Genomic DNA, 26,103 nt, shown 5'->3' with positions numbered 1-26,103 from the left:
GCGGCTATGGAACCCTGACCTGTTCACCGGACGTGCTAGCTGTCCCAGAACTGCTGTTTTCAACTCTCTAGAGACAGCAGGAGCGGTAGATATACTCTTAATGATCGGCAATGAAAAGCCAACTGAGATTTGCTCCTGAGGTGCTGACTTGTTGCACCCTCGACAACTACTGTGATTATTATTATTTGACCATGCTGGTCATTTATGAACATTTGAACATCTTGGCCATGTTCTGTTAAAATCTCCACCCGGCACAGCCAGAAGAGGACTGGCCACTCCTCATAGCCTGGTTCCTCTCTAGGTTTCTTCCTAGGTTTTGGCCTTTCTAGGGAGTTTTTCCTACCACCGTGCTTCTACACCTGCATTGCTTGCTGTTTGGGGTTTTAGGCTGAGTTTCTGTACAGCACTTTGAGATATCAGCTGATGTAAGAAAGGCTATATAAATACATTTTTTTGATTTAATTTGATCATGGACTACAGGAAAAGGCGGGACGAACAGGCCCCCATTAATATTGACAGGGCTGTAGTGGAGCGGGTCGAGAGTTTCAAGATCCTTGGTGTCAACATCACCAACTAACTATCATGGTCCAAACACACAAAGACAGTCATGAAGAGGGTACAACAAAACATTTCCCCCTTAGGAGACTGAAAAGATTTGGCATGGGTCCCAAGATCCTCAATAAGTCCTGCAGCTGCACCATCGAGAGCATCCTGACCAGTTGCATCCCTGTATGATATGGCATCTGATCGTAAGGCGCTACAGAGCGTAGTGCGTACGGCCCAGTACATCACTGGGGACAAGCTTCCTGCCATCCAGGACCTATATAATAGGCGGTGTCAGAGGAAAGCCCATAAAGTTGTCAGAGACTCGAGTCACCAAAGTCATAGACTTTTTTCTCTGCTATCGCACGGCAAGCAGTACCAGAGCGCCAAGTCTAGGACCAAAAGACTCCTTAACAGCTTCTATCTCCAAGCCATAAGACTGCTGAACAATTGGCCACTGGACTATTGACATTGACACCCCCCCCCCCCCCCCCCCCCCCCTCCATTTGTTTTGTATACTGCTGCTACTCATTGTTTAATATCTATGCATAATCACTTCACCCCTACCTACATGTACAAATTACCTCAACTAACCTGTACCCCTGCATACTGACTCGGTACCGGTACTCCTTGTATATAGCCTCATTATTGTTATTTTATGGTGCTACTTTTTATGATTTTTTACTTCAGTTTATTTGGTAAATATTTTCTTAACTCTTCTTAAACTGCATTGATGTTTAAGGGCTTGTAAGTAAGCATTTCACGGTAAGGTCTACACTTGTTGTATTCAGTGCATGTGACAAATACAGTTTGATTTGTTTTGAACAATTTCAGTTACATATTTTATAAGCAGCCATTAACAAAAGCCTGAGAAATCACAAGTGATCATCAACTTCGGCAACTTGCACTTGAGCCAGAAGTATATGTGCAGTGCTAAACTATATACAGTACCAGTTAAAAGTTTGGACACACCTACTCATTCCAGGGTTTTTTTTTATTTGTACTATTTTATACATTGTAGAATAATAGTGAAGACCTCAAAACTATGAAATGTAACATATGTAGTAATCAATAAAGTGTTAAACAAAACCCAAATATATTTTATATTTGAGATTCTTCAAAGTAGCCACCCTTTGCCTTGATGACAGCTTTGCACATTCTCGGCATTCTCAAATCAAATCAAATTGTATTGGTCACATACACATGATTAGCAGATGTAATGTGAGTGTAGAGAAATGCCTATGCTTCTAGTTCCGACAGTGCAGTAGTGATATCTAACAAGTAATCTAACAATTCCCCAACAGCTACCTAATACACACAAATCTAAAGGGATGGAATACGAATATGTACATATAATTATATGGATGAGTGATGGCCAAGCGGCATAGGTGTGGCGAAATCTGCACGGAGCCTTCACCGTGCACTGCCACTTTCTGAGCGCATGAGCAGTAAGGTATGAGATATGAATAGAGCTCATTCAGCTCTTTGGGGATGAGCTCTTTGGTGGCGCGACAGTTTGATTGTGTGTGCTGTGCTGCAGAAGTTTTGTTTGTTTTCAGCGTGTGTAGTTTATAGAGTATTTAACTCAATCATCGGTGTAATCGCTCTAGGTCGTGGTTGTTTTCGTTTGGGACCACGCCCGTTATGGATCGCATGGATTAGTAGCAACATTGTTGCGAAGCTTTAACATACAAACCAACAAACCATCGGACAGTCAGACAGTACACCTGCACGCCTGAAGACCACAGCTAAGATCTCTCTTGTTCTCTTTCTCTTTTTCTCTTCCCTCTATCGTTCCAGTGCTTTACCCTGCAACAGACTCTCTATTTTTCCAATGCACTTCCCATGAAGTTCATTAGAGCTGGACTATTATTGCCCTGCCAGAAGTATTTTGACATTTTAGTTAAAAGGGAGGTTGCTTGCAAGTTGTGTATTGTTATGTGAACTGTATTGAGGTGTACTAATGACATGTGGCCGAGAAGACTGTGGACATTTTTAAGGCCTTTGTTGTGTCGATGAACACCCCCCACATTCATACCCTCTGCACTCATCCACTAGAAAATAATACAGATTATTGCAAATACTATGTTGATGACTGGGTTCGTTCTTGTATGAAGTTGCTGTTGAATTGCTCTGCCATTATTAGTATTACTATTATTGTATGAGGTATTCTTGTTTGGGTTATCCCTGTGCTGTGATGTGGGTTTTATATGGTGTGTATTCTTTTTTTCTCTCCACTGGCTATCTGGTAAACAGGCTACCCTCTAGGCAGTCTCTTCTGCTGATGTGTGTGGATCTGGTAGTGGTACTCTCTATTCTACTCTTTTCCTTTCGGCATGGTTAATACCTGCCTGGCGCCCGAACAAAATATTTCTTTACCCCTCTCTAATAAATACCGCTACATAGGCAAGATACAATAGATTGTATAAGATACAGTATACTGTACACATATGAGATGAGTAATGTAAGATATGTAAACATTATTAAAGGGCATTGTTTAAAGTGACTAGTGAGTCTCTATGTAGTTAGCAGCCTAACTGAGTTAGTGATTGCTGTTTAGCAGTCTGATGGCCTTGAGATATTTTCAGTCTCTTGGTCCCAGCTTTGATGCACCTGTACTGACCTCACCTTCTGGATGGTAGAGCGGTGAACAGGCAGTGGCTCAGGTGGTTGTTGTCCTTGATTATCTTTTTGGCCTTCCTGTGACATTGGGTGCTGTAGGTGTCCTGGAGGGCAGGTAGTTTGCCCCCTGTGATGCGTTTTGCAGACCACACCACTCTCTGGAGAGCCTTGGGGGTGAGTACGCTGCAGTTGCCGTACCAGGCGGTGATACAGCCTCACCGTGATCTGATTTAGGCCTTGGTAGTCAATACACGGGCGCAGACCTCCCTCCTTCTTCTTCTCAAAAAGAAACTCGAGGAGGCGGGTGAAGTAGAGGACCGAATGTACCCCTGACGCAGGGATTCAGAGACATATGTTTCCATAGCCGCCGTCTCCGCCTGTGAGAGGGGATACACGTGACTCCAGGGAAGTGCAGCATCTACCAGGAGATTTTCACACAATCGCCCTGACGATGGGGTGGTAATTGAGTCACCTTCTTTTTGGAAAAGACAAGAGACAGGGGGAATGCGCACGGTGGAGACCTGGTCTTTATAGCGGCAGCATGGAATTACAATGATATTGTTAAAGTAGGCAAATAATTAATAGGAAACAACTTTGCCATATTATGATATTGTCAAATTTACTTTAGAGAAATGGCAATGTTGCCATTACTATTACTTACAAAGGGCTTACATAATTGTTAGCTGGCTAAAGTCAATCTGGCAACATCACAACCACGAGAAAAGGTTTTCCTACTAAATATTTGCCTTCTTTTGAAATATTATTGTGTTTCCAAGCCAAATCCGAGTTGTATCGAGGTAGTATTATGTTAGAAAGCTATGCTAGCAATGATAGTGATAATGATTATGAAAATATACATAACCATGTATTTGCATGTGGAGCTTGGCAAAAGGAGGCATGAATTGTTGACATAATTGTATCCAAAGCAAACCTTAATTGACTCCCTGTGATGCACTCAGGTTCCAAATTCAATTTTGACACTGGAATAAATGTTTCTGACTCATATCGATGCCACGTAGGCCATTTTCAAAGGGATTCGTTTTTTTTTTTAGGGACAGTCATTCTTCAAGAAACATGGTATTAAGAAAAACTATTTAAAAAGAACAGGAAAACATATTTTGAGGTTAATAATGTTACTTGACTCCGAAGTATCCCTTTATCGAAGCCGCAAAATCGAGAATATTGAAATACTGCTAGTTTTTTATTAAACTGCCTTTTTAATCAGCATGCTATGCGAGCATATGCTAAAGAAGTTTATTGGATTCCACAACAATTCTTGCAGCAACTTTAGATTGGGGAAGGCAAAATAGTTTACTAATAACTAGTAAATGGTTTATAACATTTCTACATTAATCATCCACTGACATATTTGTAAGTGCATGTATTCACATTTATAAATGCACTGATAAAAACGTATAAATATACCATTCATGACATTTCAATACATCTATAAATATGTACAGTACATAAATGGTGAGTCATACCATTAATCGACCATAAAAAATACCTTATTATCTTATGAGTTGACATTAACCCCTTTATAATTGGTTTATATGTACATTAGTAGTACATTATTAGTTATTTCCAAATTCTGAACATATTAAGGATCTTATACATCATTAATAATAATTTAAAATGGTGTTTATAAATGTGTCAAATACTAGTAAAAGGTTTCTTACTGATATTTACAAATGTAGGAATAACTATTCATAATTGGAAAGTAAAATCTTTAAAATATTTTTAATAAATGGTTTATTAATGGACCTCAATATAAAGTGTTACCAATTCTTCCAATTCTGGTATTAACGTCACAGAGTAATCCAGTCCCAATATCAGACGCTTCAGTTAGTTGTTTATACTATGGTATAAATCAGATATTACTGTGATTGAAAACAATAACTGTGTATGTACTCTGCTCTGTGCTAGTATCTCAGATAATGAGTGTGTGAGTGAGGAGAGTAAGGAGCCGATGTGTATCTGCTGAGCTGGACTCCGTGAAACGATAACCATCATCTCCACTCCCAGGAGGCCACAGCAGCAAACGGGGACAGACACACACAATTGTTAATTTGATAATTTGTGTAAAAACTCAACAGCCTAATTGGACATACTATAATGAATACTAATTAATTTCTTTATGTTTTCCATGTCAGCATAGCTAAACTCTTGAAAGCAGGACGCAAACTTATCCTAATTGGAGGTATAGTATGAAGCTCTCAATAACATCTGGACTGGTTCTGGTTTTAATATCATTACATATATGTAAAGAGCTGCATGTACATGGAGTGTTCCACTATTTTTACCTTCTCAACCGTTGAGAAAGAGCTGTGTGTATATGTGTGTGCGAGTCGAGGCCATCTCCTCATCACCTCCCACCCTTTCTCTCCCTCTCCCAGACATAAACAGACTTGCTTTCACTTACACACAAGAAGAAACAAGCACAGAGGCCACTGTACACACACACACACACAAACACGCAAGTGCACACATACACACACACACACACCTTAAACACACTCCTCATACATGCACACATCTCACACACACACCTCACACACCAAACACGCACACGCATACACACACACGTACACACACATACACACAAACACACACACACACACACACTCCGCCACGACGACTGTAAACATCTCAATGCTGTGAACACATGGGGAAAGGGACAATGAGTGGAGCCATTCATTACGCTCTACCTTTCAGCCTACACAAAGCCACCCTGTGTGTCTCCATTCCCATACTCTCACCACACACAACACCTCCCTCCTCTCCCTTTCTCTGTTCTCTTGTCTGCCTCCACTCTCCGTCTCTCTCTTTCCATTTCTCTCCTTCCTCTCTCGTTTCCTCTCCCTCCTCTTTAGCCTATCCTTCCCATCTCCTCTCCCTATTTTGCCTCAACAACTTCCTCTCTCTCCCCTCTCTCTTTTCCCACTCCTCCCTCTTCTCTCTCTTCTCTCTCCTCTCCTGTGGTGTAGAGAAAATGACTGTCTCCATGGAGTGACTCCTCATATGCTTTATCATGCAGGTGAAAAAGAGACTGGCGATTCATCATCGCTCTCAGGCAGCTCCAACAGACCAAGGCAAAAATAATAATGATGATGATATTGTTATTTTTTAGACAGAATACCAGGGAACCCATTCAATATCAATCTGTTTTTAGCTTTGCAGACGAGCATAGGCTGGCGGTGGGTACATGCAGAGCCATATGAGTTGAAGAAGAGAATAATGTGTGGAGTTGAAAGGCTGGTCATGAATAAATATGACAGTACATTTTTCCTGCTCCTTATCGAGGTGGGCCAGGGAGAGGTAGAAAGGAAACCGACTGGCTGACAGCAGATGTCTTGTTGATGAGCACGCAGCCACATGAAACCAACATTCAAATCACAGTGTGGAGAGCTAAAGCACATAACATTACAGCAAACTCACCATAAACCACCCATTTGCGATCATAATGTACGTTCCTAGTCATCCCCAAGGGCTCATTGCAACCCAATATGTTTATCAAGAATTAACAGGTTTCCATCCAACCATTTCATGCGGATGAATTACCTGACGCATGAAAAAAGTCACGATCGGGCTGATGGAAACATGAAAATCCAGTACAATTTTATAAATGCAGACAGACAATTTGTTTGTTTCTACACGGTGTGATCTTCTTGTGTCGGTAAAATTAATTATGCGAGAAATGGCATTGGAAACACCTTTAGGCACCAATACTGATATAATAACCATAATATCAAAGTACATTTGGAGTCATGCTGTGTGGTCCTCCCACTACGACTCGGGATCCATGCAGGTTATTAGGCTACAGATGAAAAAAAGTGCTGATGTATTTAACAGGGTGGTGAATGTGCAAGGTGATGAGCGTGATGAGCCTTTCCAATAAATATCCAGGGTCTTATTCTGGTGACATGATGATCAATGCTTGGCTGCAGTTTGACAAATACAAATAATAACGCTCTTATCCTTAAATAATCTCAATGTAGGTAGCCTACACGCATTGTATTGTATGTTGATTAAAGTGCAGGTGTCAAGACCAGAGTGGGCACATCTGTTATTTAACGCTAAATGTTGTGTGACAAATCATCAGTAGAGTTGAAAATGTGATTCAAACACATTTAACTACAGGGGGAATTTCAGAGAAAAAGTTATTTTGACGCATATTGTTTGATGCAGATTATTGAATGTTCGCATGACAATCTGTCACAGATTGGATGGAAACGTAGCCATTGCTGTGGATTGCTGAATGGCATATTTTCAGAAGTTTGTCCAAATAACTTGTATTCTAGGCTAGAAGATGTTCATATATCTGTATGGTTACAGAATCTGTTAATAGGGCTGCAAGTACTGATATGGTTAGAATAATTCATGGAATATTTTTTTTTATTTATTTATTTTACCTTTATTTAACCAGGTAGGCAAGTTGAGAACAAGTTCTCATTTACAATTGCGACCTGGCCAAGATAAAGCAAAGCAGTTCGACAGATACAACAACACAGAGTTACACATGGAGTAAAACAAACATACAGTCAATAATAAAGTATAAACAAGTCTATATACAATGTGAGCAAATGAGGTGAGAAGGGAGGTAAAGGCAAAAAAGGCCTTGGTGGCAAGGTAAATACAATATAGCAAGTAAAACACTGGAATGGTGGTTTTGCAATGGAAGAATGTGCAAAGTAGAAATAAAAATAATGGGGTGCAAAGGAGCAAAATAAATAAATAAATTAAATACAGTTGGGAAAGAGGTAGTTGATAGGGCTAAATTATATGTGGGCTATGTACAGGTGCAGTAATCTGTGAGCTGCTCTGACAGTTGGTGCTTAAAGCTAGTGAGGGAGATAAGAGTTTCCAGTTTCAGAGATTTTTGTAGTTCGTTCCAGTCATTGGCAGCAGAGAACTGGAAAGAGAGGCGGCCAAAGAAAGAATTGGTTTTGGGGGTGACTAGAGAGATATACCTGCTGGAGCGTGTGCTACAGGTGGGAGATGCTATGGTGACCAGCGAGCTGAGATAAGGGGGGACTTTACCTAGCAGGGTCTTGTAGATGACATGGAGCCAGTGGGTTTGGCGACGAGTATGAAGCGAGGGCCAGCCAACGAGAGCGTACAGGTCGCAATGGTGGGTAGTGTATGGGGCTTTGGTGACAAAACGGATTGCACTGTGATAGACTGCATCCAGTTTGTTGAGTAGGGTATTGGAGGCTATTTTGTAAATTACATCGCCAAAGTCGAGGATTGGTAGGATGGTCAGTTTTACAAGGGTATGTTTGGCAGCATGAGTGAAGGATGCTTTGTTGCGAAATAGGAAGCCAATTCTAGATTTAACTTTGGATTGGAGATGTTTGATATGGGTCTGGAAGGAGAGTTTACAGTCTAACCAGACACCTAAGTATTTGTAGTTGTCCACGTATTCTAAGTCAGAGCCGTCCAGAGTAGTGATGTTGGACAGGCGGGTAGGTGCAGGTAGTGATCGGTTGAAGAGCATGCATTTAGTTTTACTTGTATTTAAGAGCAGTTGGAGGCCACGGAAGGAGAGTTGTATGGCATTGAAGCTTGCCTGGAGGGTTGTTAACACAGTGTCCAAAGAAGGGCCGGAAGTATACAGAATGGTGTCGTCTGCGTAGAGGTGGATCAGAGACTCACCAGCAGCAAGAGCGACCTCATTGATGTATACAGAGAAGAGAGTCGGTCCAAGAATTGAACCCTGTGGCACCCCCATAGAGACTGCCAGAGGTCCGGACAACAGACCCTCAGATTTGACACACTGAACTCTATCAGAGAAGTAGTTGGTGAACCAGGCGAGGCAATCATTTGAGAAACCAAGGCTGTTGAGTCTGCCGATGAGGATGTGGTGATTGACAGAGTCGAAAGCCTTGGCCAGATCAATGAATACGGCTGCACAGTAATGTTTCTTATCGATGGCGGTTAAGATATCGTTTAGGACCTTGAGCGTGGCTGAGGTGCACCCATGACCAGCTCTGAAACCAGATTGCATAGCAGAGAAGGTATGGTGAGATTCAAAATGGTCGGTAATCTGTTTGTTGACTTGGCTTTCGAAGACCTTAGAAAGGCATGGTAGGATAGATATAGGTCTGTAGCAGTTTGGGTCAAGAGTGTCCCCCCCTTTGAAGAGGGGGATGACCGCAGCTGCTTTCCAATCTTTGGGAATCTCAGACGACACGAAAGAGAGGTTGAACAGGCTAGTAATAGGGGTGGCAACAATTTCGGCAGATAATTTTAGAAAGAAAGGGTCCAGATTGTCTAGCCCGGCTGATTTGTAGGGGTCCAGATTTTGCAGCTCTTTCAGAACATCAGCTGAATGGATTTGGGAGAAGGAGAAATGGGGAAGGCTTGGGCGAGTTGCTGTTGGGGGTGCAGTGCTGTTGACAGGGGTAGGAGTAGCCAGGTGGAAAGCATGGCCAGCAGTAGAAAAATGCTTATTGAAATTTTCAATTATGGTGGATTTATCAGTGGTGACAGTGTTTCCTATCTTCAGTGCAGTGGGCAGCTGGGAGGAGGTGTTCTTATTCTCCATGGACTTTACAGTGTCCCAGAACTTTTTTGAGTTAGTGTTGCAAGAAGCAAATTTCTGCTTGAAAAAGCTAGCCTTGGCTTTTCTAACTGCCTGTGTATAATGGTTTCTAGCTTCCCTGAACAGCTGCATATCACGGGGGCTGTTCGATGCTAATGCAGAACGCCATAGGACGTTTTTGTGTTGATTAAGGGCAGTCAGGTCTGGGGAGAACCAAGAGCTATATCTGTTCCTGGTTCTAAATTTCTTGAATGGGGCATGTTTATTTAAGATGGTTAGGAAGGCATTTTTAAAAAATATCCAGGCATCCTCTACTGACGGGATGAGGTCAATATCCTTCCAGGATACCCCGGCCAGGTCGATTAGAAAGGCCTGCTCGCTGAAGTGTTTCAGGGAGCGTTTTACAGTGATGAGAGGAGGTCGTTTGACCGCTGACCCATTACGGATGCAGGCAATGAGGCAGTGATCGCTGAGATCTTGGTTGAAGACAGCAGAGGTGTATTTAGAGGGGAAGTTGGTTAGGATGATATCTATGAGGGTGCCCGTGTTTAAGGCTTTGGGGAGGTACCTGGTAGGTTCATTGATAATTTGTGTGAGATTGAGGGCATCAAGTTTAGATTGTAGGATGGCTGGGGTGTTAAGCATGTTCCAGTTTAGGTCGCCTAGCAGCACGAGCTCTGAAGATAGATGGGGGGCAATCAGTTCACATATGGTGTCCAGAGCACAGCTGGGGGCAGAGGGTGGTCTATAGCAGGCGGCAACGGTGAGAGACTTGTTTTTAGAAAGGTGGATTTTTAAAAGTAGAAGTTCAAATTGTTTGGGTACAGACCTGGATAGTAGGACAGAACTCTGCAGGCTATCTTTGCAGTAAATTGCAACACCGCCCCCTTTGGCAGTTCTATCTTGTCTGAAAATGTTGTAGTTTGGAATTAAAATGTCTGAATTTTTGGTGGTCTTCCTAAGCCAGGATTCAGACACAGCTAGAACATCCGGGTTGGCAGAGTGTGCTAAAGCAGTGAAAAGAACAAACTTAGGGAGGAGGCTTCTAATGTTAACATGCATGAAACCAAGGCTATTACGGTTACAGAAGTCGTCAAAAGAGAGCGCCTGGGGAATAGGAGTGGAGCTAGGCACTGCAGGGCCTGGATTCACCTCTACATCGCCAGAGGAACATAGGAGGAGTAGAATAAGGGTGCGACTGAAAGCAATAAGAATTGGTCGTCTAGAACGTCTGGAACAGAGAGTAAATGGAGGTTTCTGGGGGCGATAAAATAGCATCAAGGTATAATGTACAGACAAAGGTAAGGTAGGATGTGAATACAGTGGAGGTAAACCTAGGTATTGAGTGATGAAGAGAGAGATATTGTCTCTAGAAACATCATTGAAACCAGGAGATGTCATTGCATATGTGGGTGGTGGAACTAATAGGTTGGATAAGGTATAGTGAGCAGGACTAGAGGCTCTACAGTGAAATAAGCCAATAAACACTAACCAGAACAGCAATGGACAAGACATATTGACATTAAGGAGAGGCATGCTTAGTCGAGTGATCAAAAGGGTCCAGTGAGTGGAGAGGTTGGTTTAGGGTCACGGCGATTTAGACAGCTAGCCAAGCCAACCGGTAGCAAGCTAGCATAGGATGGAGTCTGTTGTTAGCCACCTCATGCGTTCGGTCAGTAGATTAGTGGGGTTCCGTGTGGTAGAGGGGATTAATCCAAATCACACAACAACAAAAATAAGAACAATAGATATAGTTATAGAGGCCCGAGAAGAAAACATAATAATTCAAATAAATAAATTGTCCGATTGTCTATTCAGATAGCAGCCGGAAAGACAGCTAACGGTTAGCGGGCCGCAGATGGGCGTTCCGGTAACGTCGCGACAGAGGAGCCAGCCGGATCTCCTTCAGGTAGATAACGTCGGCAGTCCGGTTGTGAAGGCCCGGTGGGGCTCCGCGTAGGCAGTGAAACGGGTCCGGATAGGTGACTGCAGCCCAGGAGTGAATGATGGAACTCAGGCGTGATTGACGGAGCTGGCTAGCACCGGAACAATCGATGTTTGCTCCGGAATCGACGAAAGCCGACTGTCACACGGATAGCAGCTAGCTAGCTGTGAGATCCGGGTATGAACGTCCAGAGAGCAGTTGAAATCCAGGGACATGGAGAGAAAAAAAATGGTCCGGTATGTTCCGTTTCCCGAGCCGCGCTGCGCCGTACAAAACTGGCGATAGATTTTCGATAGATTTTCGAACTAAAGGACAGCAGGATATAGCAGGATATATTCTCAATCCAATAGATCTTTATTGTTCCCAAAGGCCAATCCATTTGCAACAGTCACCATTTGCACAGCCCCCCCCCCCCCCTCCCTCTTTTATTCTCCTGCTCGCTTTGTTTTTATTGTAGATGACTTGTTCCCTCCCCGTTCTCTCCAAGGTAATTAAGCAAAAGCTTACAAATCGCTGTCTTTAGCCAGGAGCAGCGCAGGGCGGGCTACACAGCAGTCACTATAGTGGGTGGGAGGGAGGGGAAGAGAGAGGGAGTAGGGAGGGGAGTGAAGGTTGTTGATGTGTTGTATGCAGTGATTTTTTTTCTTCCAAGAGTGGGAAGGAATGAGGAATAGTAGAGAGTGAGGATGGGGGCAGAGACTTGATGGAAACATGCAAAGCGTTGAGAAACAAAAGTGTGGGCAATCCTGTGAGGATGAGTTTTAAAGATGTGGAAGTCAGATACAGAGTCTGCTTTTGACTGTGGTCCCTAATGCAATGTGGTTAAGGGATGTGGGGAGGTTGTGTTTTTCTGTAACAGACAGACTTGAAGATGGAATCTGCAGTAGGGGGAAACAGCTCCACTGTCCACCCCACCACTGTTGTTATTGTTTTTGTTGCCGAGCTGAGGAGTTTTGCGCAGCATGGTAAAAAGTAATTTGAGTATATATTGTGATCTTCTGTCACACATACCATGATGTCCGAGGGGAAAAAACGATGTGTTATATCCCAAATGGACGTGGCAGTTTCAGTATTACGGATTACAGCTTTAAGCATTTCAATTTCCCTCACAATCAAGCATTTGAATACCTTTGGGAGGTGAGGGCAGAATGAATGAGACATTATTATCATAATCATAAGAAAACAAAATCCCTGAGTTTAAAATCATTCATAATTTACTAAGAACACATGGCCCAAGAGAACATGGCAGTGCAGGGAAAATGGTTTGTAACCATGGAGCCAAGATAGGGGTGTCGATCAGAGGGGTTACACAGGGGGAAGTGCAGGGGCCAACTAAGGCAACACAGAGAGGAGAAAGATCAAAGGAGAGGGTATTGTGTGAGGTTAGTCTACGAACCAATCAATTACTCAATTACACAGGCAATCCACTAAGATACGGAAGGGGCTTTTCTAAGGCCAACCAACACCCCAGAGGACAGAGCAAAGAGAAGTGAAATATCAGGGAAGATGCACATATTTTCACATCAATTTCCAACTAGGAAACTGACCTATCACTTCCCAATTGAATCATTCAAGCAAAGTATCATCTTTGACTGATGCTTTGAGACATCATATCATGAGAGACATAAGAGCCAGAGCCCCAACATCTTCTATGTATAAGTTAATACATTAAAATCAGTATTCATTTTCCTTATGCTAAATAACCTCTCTGGTGCCCGTCAGCAAGGACTGAAAGGTAAGCCCTTATCATTACAGCGCAGCTTAAATGGATAAAATGTAGTGTATTACCGCGCCGAAACTCAAATGGGTAGTGAGAGGACGCTTCCCGTAATGAAGCGCTCGTCTAAGTGCACCTGTTATATCTGTTTTATCCGTTTTATCTGCGCTGAGGAGGAGAGATATTCCCCCTGCCTCCCTACTGTGAATATATGAGGTGAGATTCATCGGGTATGCATCTGTCTCTGCCTCATTAATGGCCTCACTCGCAATTAGAGAGCAGACAAGCTGGATCAGGCTGGACAGATAGATAAGAGCTCCTCTATCTTCCTCTCTTTCACTCTTTTGCTGTCTCTATCTCTCACTGATAGAGAGAAACTCAAGAATGAGAAGCAGTATCAACATGCCCAGATACACTGTTTTCCTGCCTGGCCTGGGATCTGTACTGGAGTAGGAGTGTACAAGTTTAAAGGTGTAAAGAAGAGAATGACAAAAAAAATGACAATGTTTATACTCCTAAATTCCATGTTGTCTAACAGTCCATTTGTAGTGGATGTATGTTATCAAGTGTGTGGTGCATACTAAGAGAACTGCCACTGTGTGGTCTTCCCTTCCCCGCTGGACTGCAGGAACACCCTTTCTATTCACAGTGACAGTCATGTCTCACACTGTAGCCCACAGAACAGAATACAATCAAAACCCCCTCTCTCTCATCTGCAGCTCCCCAGACTCGCAGTCAGTTTGCTGATCAATCACCACTGGTGCATGGATCCATTTATGGATCCTACACCGTTTGGCAGCCACTCCATAGCCCATGTCACCAAGGGAAACTGAGAGGACAGAGTAGATGTAAAGGAAGCAAAGTCGCAGGGAACGCTGTCACAGAGAGAGAGAGAGCGAGAGAGAGAGAGATCCAATGCAGCTGTTTTTATTTAATTGCACATCATTTTTTGGGTAACAATTAAATACCTTAGTGTGATTGAATTTTGCTAGGGACCATGCTATCCGAGATCCTTGGGACATCCCTACCCCAATGAAGTTGATATTTAAAAAGTTAGGGTAGGATGTAGGGATGTCCCAAGGATCTCAGATAGCACTGACTATTTTACTAGGACTGTCTGGGAGTGGTCTGAGTGGGGAGGGGAAAACTGAATACTAGCTGTTATTGGCAGAGAGGTTTAGACTATTAACTAACTTACCGTCTGGTGATGTCACAACTCCATCCCACCAAAACAGGTTGACATTTCAGGCAGTCCTTTCAAACAGCTCCTACATTAAAATTGCATTATTATAATTTTTTTTACAATTTCACAGTATTATTCCAACCTCATAGTGTGGAAATATATATAAAACACAGGAAAATCTTGTTTTTGACTGTACTGGGCCTTCAATCATTCATACATATTTTCCTTCTAATTTTTGTTTGGTGGCAGTTCTCTTCAGTCTCGTCTCAGTGGAGCAGAAGTGGAGAGATGGAACGAGATGGAATGTGTTATCCGTCGTCTCAGGGAGGATGGACTTTATTTGAACATAGCAGAAGCGCTTGGCGTAGTCAGGGGAGGTGGATCAGATTACGCTGAGCCATGTCACTTATAAAACTCTTGTCCAAAGGCTTCTTCAGACTGCTTTGTGTTGCTGTACAGCCCACCAGGGAGAAAAGGAAGAAGACCTCCACATTCTGTTATTTGTACAGAAGTACACTGCTGCTACCCACTGTGGTGCACTGAACTGCACACATATGAACAAAGAACAGAGAGGAAACTAGAGAGAGAAGCTTGAGTACAGTAGTGTCAGAGTAGAGGGTTACTAAACCAAAACTTTGGTTTTGTGTGCAAAATATAAAAGTTGGTCACTGAAAGGCTTACTTACAGTACAAGATGTCTTTCTGCCAGCAACTTTACTGCACTTAATCCAGTCATTTCATTTTTTTTTTGTTGCCATTCACAGTAAATCCAGGTCAGCTGTACATTGTACAAAAAAAAGGTGAAGAAATAATGTATAAAAGTTAAGGTTGAAGGCTAAAGTGAGATTCTGAACTTTTTGTGTCCAGGGCCATATGAACCGACACCAAGCTTTTAATGAGGACAGGAGAATTGTGACTGCACTTCCCTTTCATCGACATCCATACTGGGCTGTGTTCGAGGATCAATTGGATGAGACAGAATGTCTTTCTCCATCCTCACAATCACCTATAGCATCCAACTACAGAAGAAAGTCACTGACCAGTCATTGGTCTGCCTCTCTACAGAGCACACAGGATCACTCTAAATCAATTCCCATTGTAGCTGATGGTGAGGGAGTCTTTGTGCGCGCGCGCACGTGCGTGCGTGTGTGTGTGTGCATGCCCTGTGTGTGAGAGTGAACATGTGCGGTTGCAGATGTGTTTGTGCACGTCTAGCTCATACTTTGCAGAGGGATGTGGAAAACAGAGCTTGAGAAAGGATTGTGAGGAACACCGAACAGTTGGATGAAAATGCACAAGAGAGATCTGAGAAAGATTGACAGAGAGAGAACAACAGAAAAACATTGAGTACTAACAGCTAACCTCAAACACTTCATCAAATCATTTCACGAAGCCATCCATCCGACACATTCTGGAGGAAAGGCAATGCTTTCATTGCCCAACATGATATCTCTACATGTGAAACTGGCTAATTTCCAGCAGCAGCCACAGAGGGGTCTTATCATGCCCTCATTCAGAGGGCTTATCAATATCCAGGCTTCAAAAGAGAAGGGGAACACAGCGGGCCAGAGAAATCTCCTCAAATCACTGTGAGCCCACAGAGAAACCACTGTCTTAATGAGACTGCTTATCACAGGAGACATAATCAGGAAGTAGAATGAAACTCGCTTTAACAAACGTTTTCAACCAACATGAAAACCTTTAGCACTTTTTTTCGGCACTGCGTACATTCTTAGAAAAGAAGGTGCTATGTAGAGCCTAAAAGGGTTCTTCGTTTGTCCCCATAGGAGAACCCTTTGAAGAACCATTTTTGGTTACAAGTAGAACCCTTTTGGTTCCAGGTAGAACCCTTTTAAGTTCCACATAGAACCATTTCCACAGAGGGTTTCTACAGTAGACAGCCGAAAAACCCTTTTGGAACCCTTTTTTCTAAGAGTGTAGTCATAAATCTAGGATCATATTTATTTATTTATTTAACCTTTATGTAACCAGGTAGGCCAGTTGAGAAGAAGTTCTCAACTGCGACCTGGCTAAGATAAAGCAAAGCATTATGACAAAAACAACAACACAGAGTTACACATAAACAAACGTACAGTCAATAACACAATAGAAAAATCTATATACAGTGTGTGCAAATGTAGTAAGATTAGGGAGGTAAGGCAATAAATAGTCCATAGTGGCAAAATAATTACAATTTAGCATTAACACTGAAGTGATAGATGTGCAGATGATGATGTGCAAGTAGAGATACTGGGGTGCAAAAGAGGATAAGTAACAATGTGGGGATGAGGTAGTTGGGTGGGCTATTTACAGATGGGCTGTGTACAGATGCAGCGATCGGTAAGCTGCTCTGACAGCTGATGCTTAAACTGTGCTCTCGCTGAAATATGCTCTCCCTAGGACAGTCTGCAATTGATAGGGGGGACCCAAAATACCTTTCTCCCCTTACCTTCCCCCTTCAAACTCACACACAGAAGTGTAACTATTATCAATGCTTTAGAATGCCCAACAGCACATAAATATAGAGAAATAGTTAACAAACACACTGTTTCTGACAATCAGGGAGAGATCTGAGTATGGCTTAATTGAGAGAATCATGTAACATTTAGGAATCACGAAAAAAAACAGGCTCATGTGAACCAACCATCAATGCATTCACCTCATTGTTCTGTCAGTTCCAATTGCTATTGAGTCTTCTTCATTGTCCCCTACAATTATACAGCATAACTTTGATTTGTCTTCAATGAAGCATGGATTAATATTCATATGTAACTACCACATGAGCAAATTCACTTTTTAGCCAGACTCTGTATCCAGAAGGCTGGTAAGTAGTAATGATTTGTATTTCTCATTTGAGTGTAGTTCTTAAGATGAAAGGTAAAGTATCTGTTTTTTAGCAGGAATTTCAAGCAGGAGTCTGCCTAACAATCTGCCTAATTGTGATCAGGTGTTTCTGCTGGATTTGATTCATAACAGGAAACTATTAGCATTTCTGTACTTATATGTACAGTATACCAATACTGGATATATTAAACATATAACCTAAGGAGGACAAGGTTGTCTTTTATGATTGCAGTATGCCCCGAGGACAAAGCCATTTTATAAGAAAAATATATTTGTATAAGTGGACAATTCATTTGTTTTATTATGATTACAAATGATGGTGAAAAATCTAAGCTTTATATTTGTAAAAGAGGGAGAGGCACTTATAAATCTTGAAAGGTATTACAAAAGGCACCTTAGTCCTCATGCTCCTTGTTGAGACTATTCTTTATCAGTAATGACTCTCCTTGAAAAATGTACACTACTCGTGAGACCCATCAGAAGTAATTTTTTGGAACACAAGTCCTAAGACCATCAGGGAGAGAGGCGTGTGAGGTCACAATGCACACAAAGGAACAGCTGTCTCATTGGATACTTATCACAGTGACATCAGGGCATTCCGCTAAACAACGGCACTGTTGATTCCATCCGTTACGATGAAAAAGATTCTGGAAATGAGACATTAGAGAGCAGGAACCCAATGTAATACCACTATTTAAAGTTGTTATTAATGATCAAATCATGGACCATCATGGGTCTCTTCAGATATTCCCTTCCCGCTTATTTATTTATGGCCTGTGGCTAACCAACTAACAGAGATGTCCCATCAGCCTGCCTCCTGGATCTGCCTGTCACATCTCTATATTTTTAATAGCTCATAACTCACACGGTCTTCACTTGTCAACTCACATCAGAAAGATGCAACGCTGTCTCTGACATTTATCAAGTTTCCCTTCAAACTCCATGGATTTGTGTCCCTGTAACCTTGTTCCTCTTTTTCTTTAACTCATCCCCGTCTTTCAGACTGATGGACAAGACTGATGAACAAGCCACAGAAGAAGCACAGAGATGAAGTAGAGATGAGGTAGAGATGAGGTAGAAATGACGCATAGAGATGAGGTAGCAATGAGGTGGATATGAGGTAGAGATGAGGAAACAGCTTGATAATAATATCTGTGAATGTCAGGTGTGTAAGTGTATATGATATGATCTTCTCCCTCACAACAGAAATATTCAAAGCCATTTTAAATGTGCCATGTACTGTAATGGCAGAGAAAATACATCCCCCAAAAATTATAACAACAATGACAACAACAAGAACAGGTTATTTGTTTCTAATGAAGAATTCCACTGGGTACTTCAATGCAAGGGGACAGAAAAAGGAAGACATGTACATAGTTGAGGCAGAGAGATGGAGAGGAGAAATAAGGATGAGAATAAATTGAGTGCAAGAGGGAGGAAGCATGAGTAAAAGAGACAAAATACAAAATGAAGTTGAGAATAAATTGTGTTGGGTTGCGGAGTGAGCATTGAGCCGTGAGTGATGGCTTATGTATGATATAATGTAGTCACTCTCTCTGTCTCCCTATCTCTCCATCCCTCTTGCTCTCTCTCAATACACCTTTGACTAATGTGTTCAGACTTTGAGATCAGAATGGAAACCTGTTGCCATGGAGAGACCTGGCTGTATGTGATGAATTGGTCCATGTTGGAGCACTATAAAAGCATTCAACAATCTTCTTAATAACCCCGTCACACAGCCCAGTTAAAACAACTATACTTTACATAGTCACTGACTGACTGTGGGCATATACTGTGTTTACCAGTTAGAATTGTCAAGCCACGTGGGAGGCAGGCTGTGTCCTGTCCATGCTAAAGTCTATGTGATGGATGACACTCTAATCCTGCTACACTGTGATGATTAAACCACATATTAAGACCGTTGTCCTCTTCAGTGGACGGCTATTCATTATTCTGATGCACACGCACACACGCACACACGCACACATGCACGCACACACACACATGCACACACACACAAACACACACCTCCCCATTTTCACCACACCCTATGTATAGGAGGTACCAGCAGATCGAAGCCCTAATGTGTGTGGAGTATGCAGACCTGCTTCACTCTCTCTCTCTGTCTCCCACCTTGGCTGACCTGTTGCCATTTATCCCCCACCTCCCCTCCAGCCCAGAGGCTAAAACACACTTTTAACAGCCAGATGAATCAGGGAGGGAATGGCTTCCTGCCAGTTTTGATGTCCAGTCAATATTTACGTCCTCCGACTGAGGCAAGAAAGAACGCCAGCTAATACAGCAAGGCTACAGCATTATTAAAGGTACACTACAGGCTGCCTCTGAAACATTGGGGAAACAGAGAGCAGCTGAATATGCAGAAAGTCAACCTTTAAGTGTTGATTCATTAATTAAGTAAGTCATCCTGTAAGTGTTCATTAATTACAAATGATATAAGTTAAACAGAGAAGTCCTTCAGGTCCTTTTCTCCTCACTTTATCACGAGCCACAGGGGTGTTCCCTCTTTCCGAGTGGAGCTGTGTGTGTGTGTGTGTGTGTTCATCAGAATAATGAATAGCCGTCCACTGAAGAGGACAACGGTCTTAATATGTGGTTTAATCATCACAGTGTAGCAGGATTAGAGTGTCATCCATCACATAGACTTTAGCATGGACAGGACACAGCCTGCCTCCCACGTGGCTTGACAAGTCTAACAGGTAAACACAGTATAAAGTTAGTGACCTTGTAGTTGCTACGATAACTTTGTGTAGTCATCAAGGCACTAACAATGCTGTCTGTTTTATAATGTTTATAAAGCAGTTTGAGTCTCTAGCATTCCCAAGGACATGAAATCAATAGTCCTGGGAAGGCAACAGAGTTTTACTCTGAAAAAGGGTTCATAGGCATCCAAACATGAAAGCACACTTTTGGGTTTATACTGATTTATATGAGTGTTTTGTCGCCACTTAAAGCCTTTGATGTGTTATTTAACAACAAAATGTCCATATAAAGCTATTTATGTGATGTAAAAACCAGTCACCCTGCAGGCAGTCAAAGATTCGAACAGCCAGAGACGCTCTGTGTGAATATCCAACCATCTCTTCATTCCAATCCTCTCTCAGCCAACGACTGCCTCCTTTGTATTTTAATTCCAACAAAGACAGAACAAATAAGAGATTATATTCTCTTCAATGTGTTACAGCACCTCTGTCTACCAACCGGGGATATAAATAACCAGACGCTATCTCTCGCCCTCCTTCCTTCCCTACGTGGCACCTTGCATTGTGCATTGATGGGAGATAGAGCGATTACACTATCTCTGCGGTGTGCTAGCTCCGCTCACTGAACCACCCTATTTGAGGCTTGACAGGAGTGAGTTATGAGATGCTTACCGTGGCTTTAATATTTCAGAACCACACAAACATTGCTTGACCTTAATTTCTGCGGTTACAAAGTGTAATGCAGGGTATTTGTCAGGTAAGCTTTCTCTCTCTCTCCCTCTCTTCCCCCTTTTCTCTCTTGCTCTCTCTCTCTCTGATGTTCTCAGGCTGACAGGCTCAGGTTGCCACAGTGCAGAGATGGTTGCCACAGTAACTGCCTGCTTGCTGTGGGCCATGGCCTGAGGTTGGTCTAGTAAAGAGCACTCGTTTATGGGTTAGACGTGTAGTAGCTGAAGAAAAGACAGCAATTTGGTGTGTGTGTGTGTGTGTGTGTGTGTGTGTCAGTTAAGCTTTCATACAGCTATGTTGAAAGGAATCTTACATCCTTAGCGTGCAGCGTAATAACGGTTTCAATATCATTGCTTTACTCAATGACATGGCACAACCAATGGCCTCCACATATGATGTGCAGATCTTTTGATTAAAATGCAATGGAAGAGATTAGTCTGAAATAAAACCTGTGATCCTTTGAAACAGCTTTTGATCTACACTATGAAAGGTATGTGAAACAAATAACAGATACCGCATTTCATTGGAATATGTCAATCTCTCTACAGTACCTACCGGTAGGATATTTCTCAAACGGCTCTATAATGTCTTGATAGACCTCAGCAAGATTACTGTCTAGACAGGAGAGGAAGGGAGAGGAAATTGATGGCAAACTACAGAAATAACGGGGATTTGAAACTACAGCCTATTTGAGGGTGAAATTGCAGTAGGTAAATTGCAGTTACTCCAAAACCCAATAAACAGTCACACACCTGGTCTTTTACATGAAAGCTGTGCAATAAGGTGCGGTCAATGTCCCCCTCTATACAAAAACACATCAAAGGAGATAGTTTGGATCCCTGTTGTGCACCAACATGGAAAAAGTAGAAGGTTAATCGTTTTGATAATTGAGGAATATGTTGGAAGGAAATTGCCTACCAGGACAATCTGCCCCCACTGGTTATGTTGCTCTATTTTGAGCAAAACGCACAATTCTCCATGAAGCTAAGAATAAAGAAAACTAAGGAAAAAGGAGAAGAAAAAATTGGAATGAACAGAGAGAGACCTTGCTGCGAAACAAAAGCAATTAAAATGTGCCACACAGTAAAACTAGCAAGCATGACCTGATGCTGATAAGGAAATAAACTAAAGCATAAACATGTCATACCAGATAAAACAGGATATACTTAGGGTGCATTGGAGGCTGTTGCTTCATAGTAAATATACTTGACTTTCACAATACACTATTTACTCCCGTTTAATTTGTCGCAGACGTCGGAAAGTGCTATTCCTGGCAGCTGATTACATCCTTTTTCCCCTCCTCCCTCTCTTTCTCCACCTCCACCTTGAACGCTAATAATTAGTGTATAGCCAGGACAGGCTTCAATACAGAAACATTAAAACGCCCTAGAGTCTAAGCCTGGGTTGGGGGGGGGGGGTTCTACTAGCATTGAAGTCAACATGGCCCATCATCCCTGTGGAACGTTTCGACACCTTGTAGAGTCCATGGCCTGACAAATTGAGACTGTTCTGAGGGCAAAAGTGGGTGGTGCAACTCAATATTAGGAAGGTGTTCCTAATGTTTAGTATACTCAATGTATACTTCCATTCATTTTGAAAACTGGTACTGGGCTACCTTCAAACGAGTCTTGGGAGGCGTGTGGGCAACAAAAACAATAGCATGTACGTGTTCGTGAGTCTCACCTTCCATAGAGGGGTCATATGAGTTTCGTTCTCTATTTCTTAGAGGTCACAATAGTTACATCGTTTTTCACCACAATACCGACCTGTTTCAATACGCAGAGGCAATATCCTGATCTATGGATAGTACGAAAATAAATTATTGAATGTTTCTGTCTCTTCGCAGCAAAATCTGCAGAGCTGGGATGGTTGTATCCCCCATATATATAACATTCTATTGGTTGCAAGAATTTTATATAATTTAAATTGAAAAACTACGTTTTGAATCCAGCGTTGCTTTATGTATCCGTTTTTAAACCATGTGCCATAGAATCGGTACATCAAAAATCTAATCCAAACTATTTTGAAATCTATATGGTACATCTGTACATTTTTGGGTCTTTAAATGAAACAGGTATACTTTTTTTATCACAATTTTCTTTAGCCAAGTGTGGTCAATAATGCAGGGCCGACGGACAAGTGCCTTACTTTCTCCCCTTCCATTTGCCTCTTCCATTTTATCGGTAATGCTGCATTTAGCTGGTTGTAATTTTGATTAGGTCAGACATTTCCATATAATTCTGTTAGCTGCATGTGTGACAACTCCACCAGTCCTATTTATGATATCAACTACAAGATTAGACCTTTTGATACATTATTTTCCAAAAATATCGTTTTTCTTAGTTTAACCATAATATTTGTTGTAATATTTTCTATTTATTTTCCGGTGGATTTAACTGAAATTGCAACCAACTTTCTATGGTTTGTTTTTAAAAAAAGCAATATTTTGGAGATGATTTTTAAATAACCGAAAGTGCGAGGTTCTAATCTGAATAAAGGTAAAAAAGACGTTCTTACCAATCTGCTAGAGAACCCGTTCGCATTTATGTAGAACTTTTGTATGACTGAAGCTTTTAGTGAGAGGTCCAATACCTTAATATTGCATTTATGTTAATTATATAAATAGGCCGTTTAATTTTGTGTGGCTTGCCATTCCAAATAAAATGTAATGTAAATGACTAAAGAGTTCATCAGGGTGATTTTTCCACAAATAGACAGGTATTTTCCTTTCCAAGCTAGCAAGATCTTATCTGTTTTCGCTAACTTTCTACTAAAATGTATTGTAATGAGATCATTTCGTTCTTTCGGGATGTCCAGTTCACCATCAGACCATTTAATTGGTAAACTGCAATCGGTAATGTAAAAGCGCTATTTTTTAGTGATCCAACACGTAATATAGTACACTTGGTTGTAATTCAGAGAGGTTAGAAAACGTATCTAGATCCTCTATGAGGCTGTGGAGGGATCCAAATTGTGGATTTAAAAGCTATAATAAATAGATATGCTGAGTACAGTGATGCTTGTTTGTAGGCCAAACCATTCGGACACTACAGACATTTTTGTAAATATACCGATTTTCAGGATGTTTCCTGATCTGAACACTGCTGTAACTCTGCCACCTTTCAGCGCAGATGTGGAACGTCGATATGGGCGGATGCAGCGGATGCCAGTTTTATTTATTTATTATGAAACCAGCTTTCTGCGCTGAGGTGGCGTACTGAGTGGCTGTCTTGGTATAATCAGGCCCGGACTTAACCCCTGGGCACAAACGTCAATTCAACGTCTATTCCACATTGGTTCAATGTACTTTCATTGAAATGACGTGGAAACAACCTTAATTCAACCAATTAGTTCCAAGTGGGAAGTGAACTAAAATCAGCTTCCTCCATTCGTCAGGTCACCAGGATGTGGGCATTATTAGATTAGTCTCACTCAAGCATATTTTCTGCAGAGTCTTTATAAACCGATGGCCAGGTATGTCAAACACTGAGCCCTTGTCTGACTGTACCCTGTAACTGCGGAAACTTCTCTACATGAACAATGTTATCTAGATATGCCACCAAACCAAAGTCCCTGTTGTACCTTTCCCTTATTGCTATCCAGTTCTGCTCTCTTTTCTCTTGAATGCGTTATATTTTGTTATTGTCTCCATAACTTTTTTCTTTCTGGTTAATGAAATGGATTGATTCACTCATTCACTCTCTGTCGCTCAGTCAGTCACTCACTCACTCTCTCCAGTACAAACTATTGAGACATATGGTTTGGCAACACTCTTGTGCTCTCAGTCTTACCCCAAAAGTATTATAGCCTAGCTACCATGTGAGGGCAGCTTATGCTGTTATTGATGGACTTTCCTCCATGGTTCATAATAAAGGCAAGTTTACGACATCTTGTCTTCATCCATCCATTCACAATCACCCCAATCTGCCTGAGATGTACTACTGTACCATGTGATAACTTTTACTACACATCAAATACAACAGCCCCGTACAGGCTAACTTCAAAGATATGGGCTCACCCTGCCCACTCACCCCCTCCAGAGGGTACATCATGAATAATCCCAACCCTCACTTCTTTGATTTTAGATCCTGTTGCCTGCCAGCTTATCGGCATCAATCAGGCAAACATTAACGATGAGGAGCGAAGTTTGCGACTCACATGATCTATTGTGTTTCCCTTGTTTCTACTCTTGCTCAGTGGAAGGGCCAACAACTCATTCTGTTCCTAGAGAAAGGAACATTGACACAATGTTAATCATCGGAAGCCATTAATTCTCCTGACAAACCAGGAACCGAGAGACTGGAGGAATAATCTAGCACTGGTAGACCATTTCCGCGGCCTCATAATCGGAGTATTAATTGTCCGGCGATGTCCCTTTGATATCAATCTCTCCAGATCGCACTTTATTAAATAAAGACACAATTACCTCCTGGCAGTGGGCCTGCAATGGTCTCCATCATGATGTAACTGTATTGGTCTCATCAGGTGACAGCTCTGCACAGCCTGCTGGATACACTGAGAAGAGGGGAGGCAGTGTAGATGTTATTATTGGAAGACCCAAAGTAATTGATGGGTCTTTGAAGATAGAGATGGCTGTGTGTGTGTGTGTATATGTGTGTGTGTGGGGGGGGGGGGGGGGGGGGGGGGGTGTAAACGTGATTTCAGTATGATTAAGAAAGCTGTAGCTAGCTACCTGTTATTGTGACGTGGTGAGGTTGGACCCAGGTACAGAGAAGAATACATATAGTGTCTTGCAAAAATATTCATCCCCTTTGGCGTTTTTCCTATTTTGTTGCCTTACAACCTGTAATTTAAATAGATGTTTATTTGGATTTCATGTAATGGACATACACAAAATAGTCCAAATTGGTGAAATGAAAAAAAAAACGCGTTTATGAAAAAAAAGTAAAGTGGTGCATGCATATGTATTCACCTCTTTGCTATGAAGACCCTAAACAAGATCTGGTGCAACCAATTACCTCACATAATTAGTTAAATAAAGTCAACCTGTGTGCAATCTAAGTGTCACATGATCTGTCACATGATCTCAGAATATATACACCTGTTTTGAAAGGCCCCAGAGTCTGCAACACCACTAAGCAAGCGACACCATGAAGACCAAGGAGCTCTCCAAACAGGTCAGGGACAAAGTTGTGGAGAAGTACAGATCAGGGTTGGGTTATAAAATATATCCAAAACTTTGAATATCTCACGGACCAGGCAATGAGGGCATTAATCAGAGGCAACAAAGAGACCA

Source organism: Oncorhynchus mykiss, chromosome 16 (assembly GCF_013265735.2).
Source record: "Oncorhynchus mykiss isolate Arlee chromosome 16, USDA_OmykA_1.1, whole genome shotgun sequence".
Classification (NCBI taxonomy): domain Eukaryota; kingdom Metazoa; phylum Chordata; class Actinopteri; order Salmoniformes; family Salmonidae; genus Oncorhynchus; species Oncorhynchus mykiss.
This window is presented reverse-complemented; position numbering follows the sequence as displayed.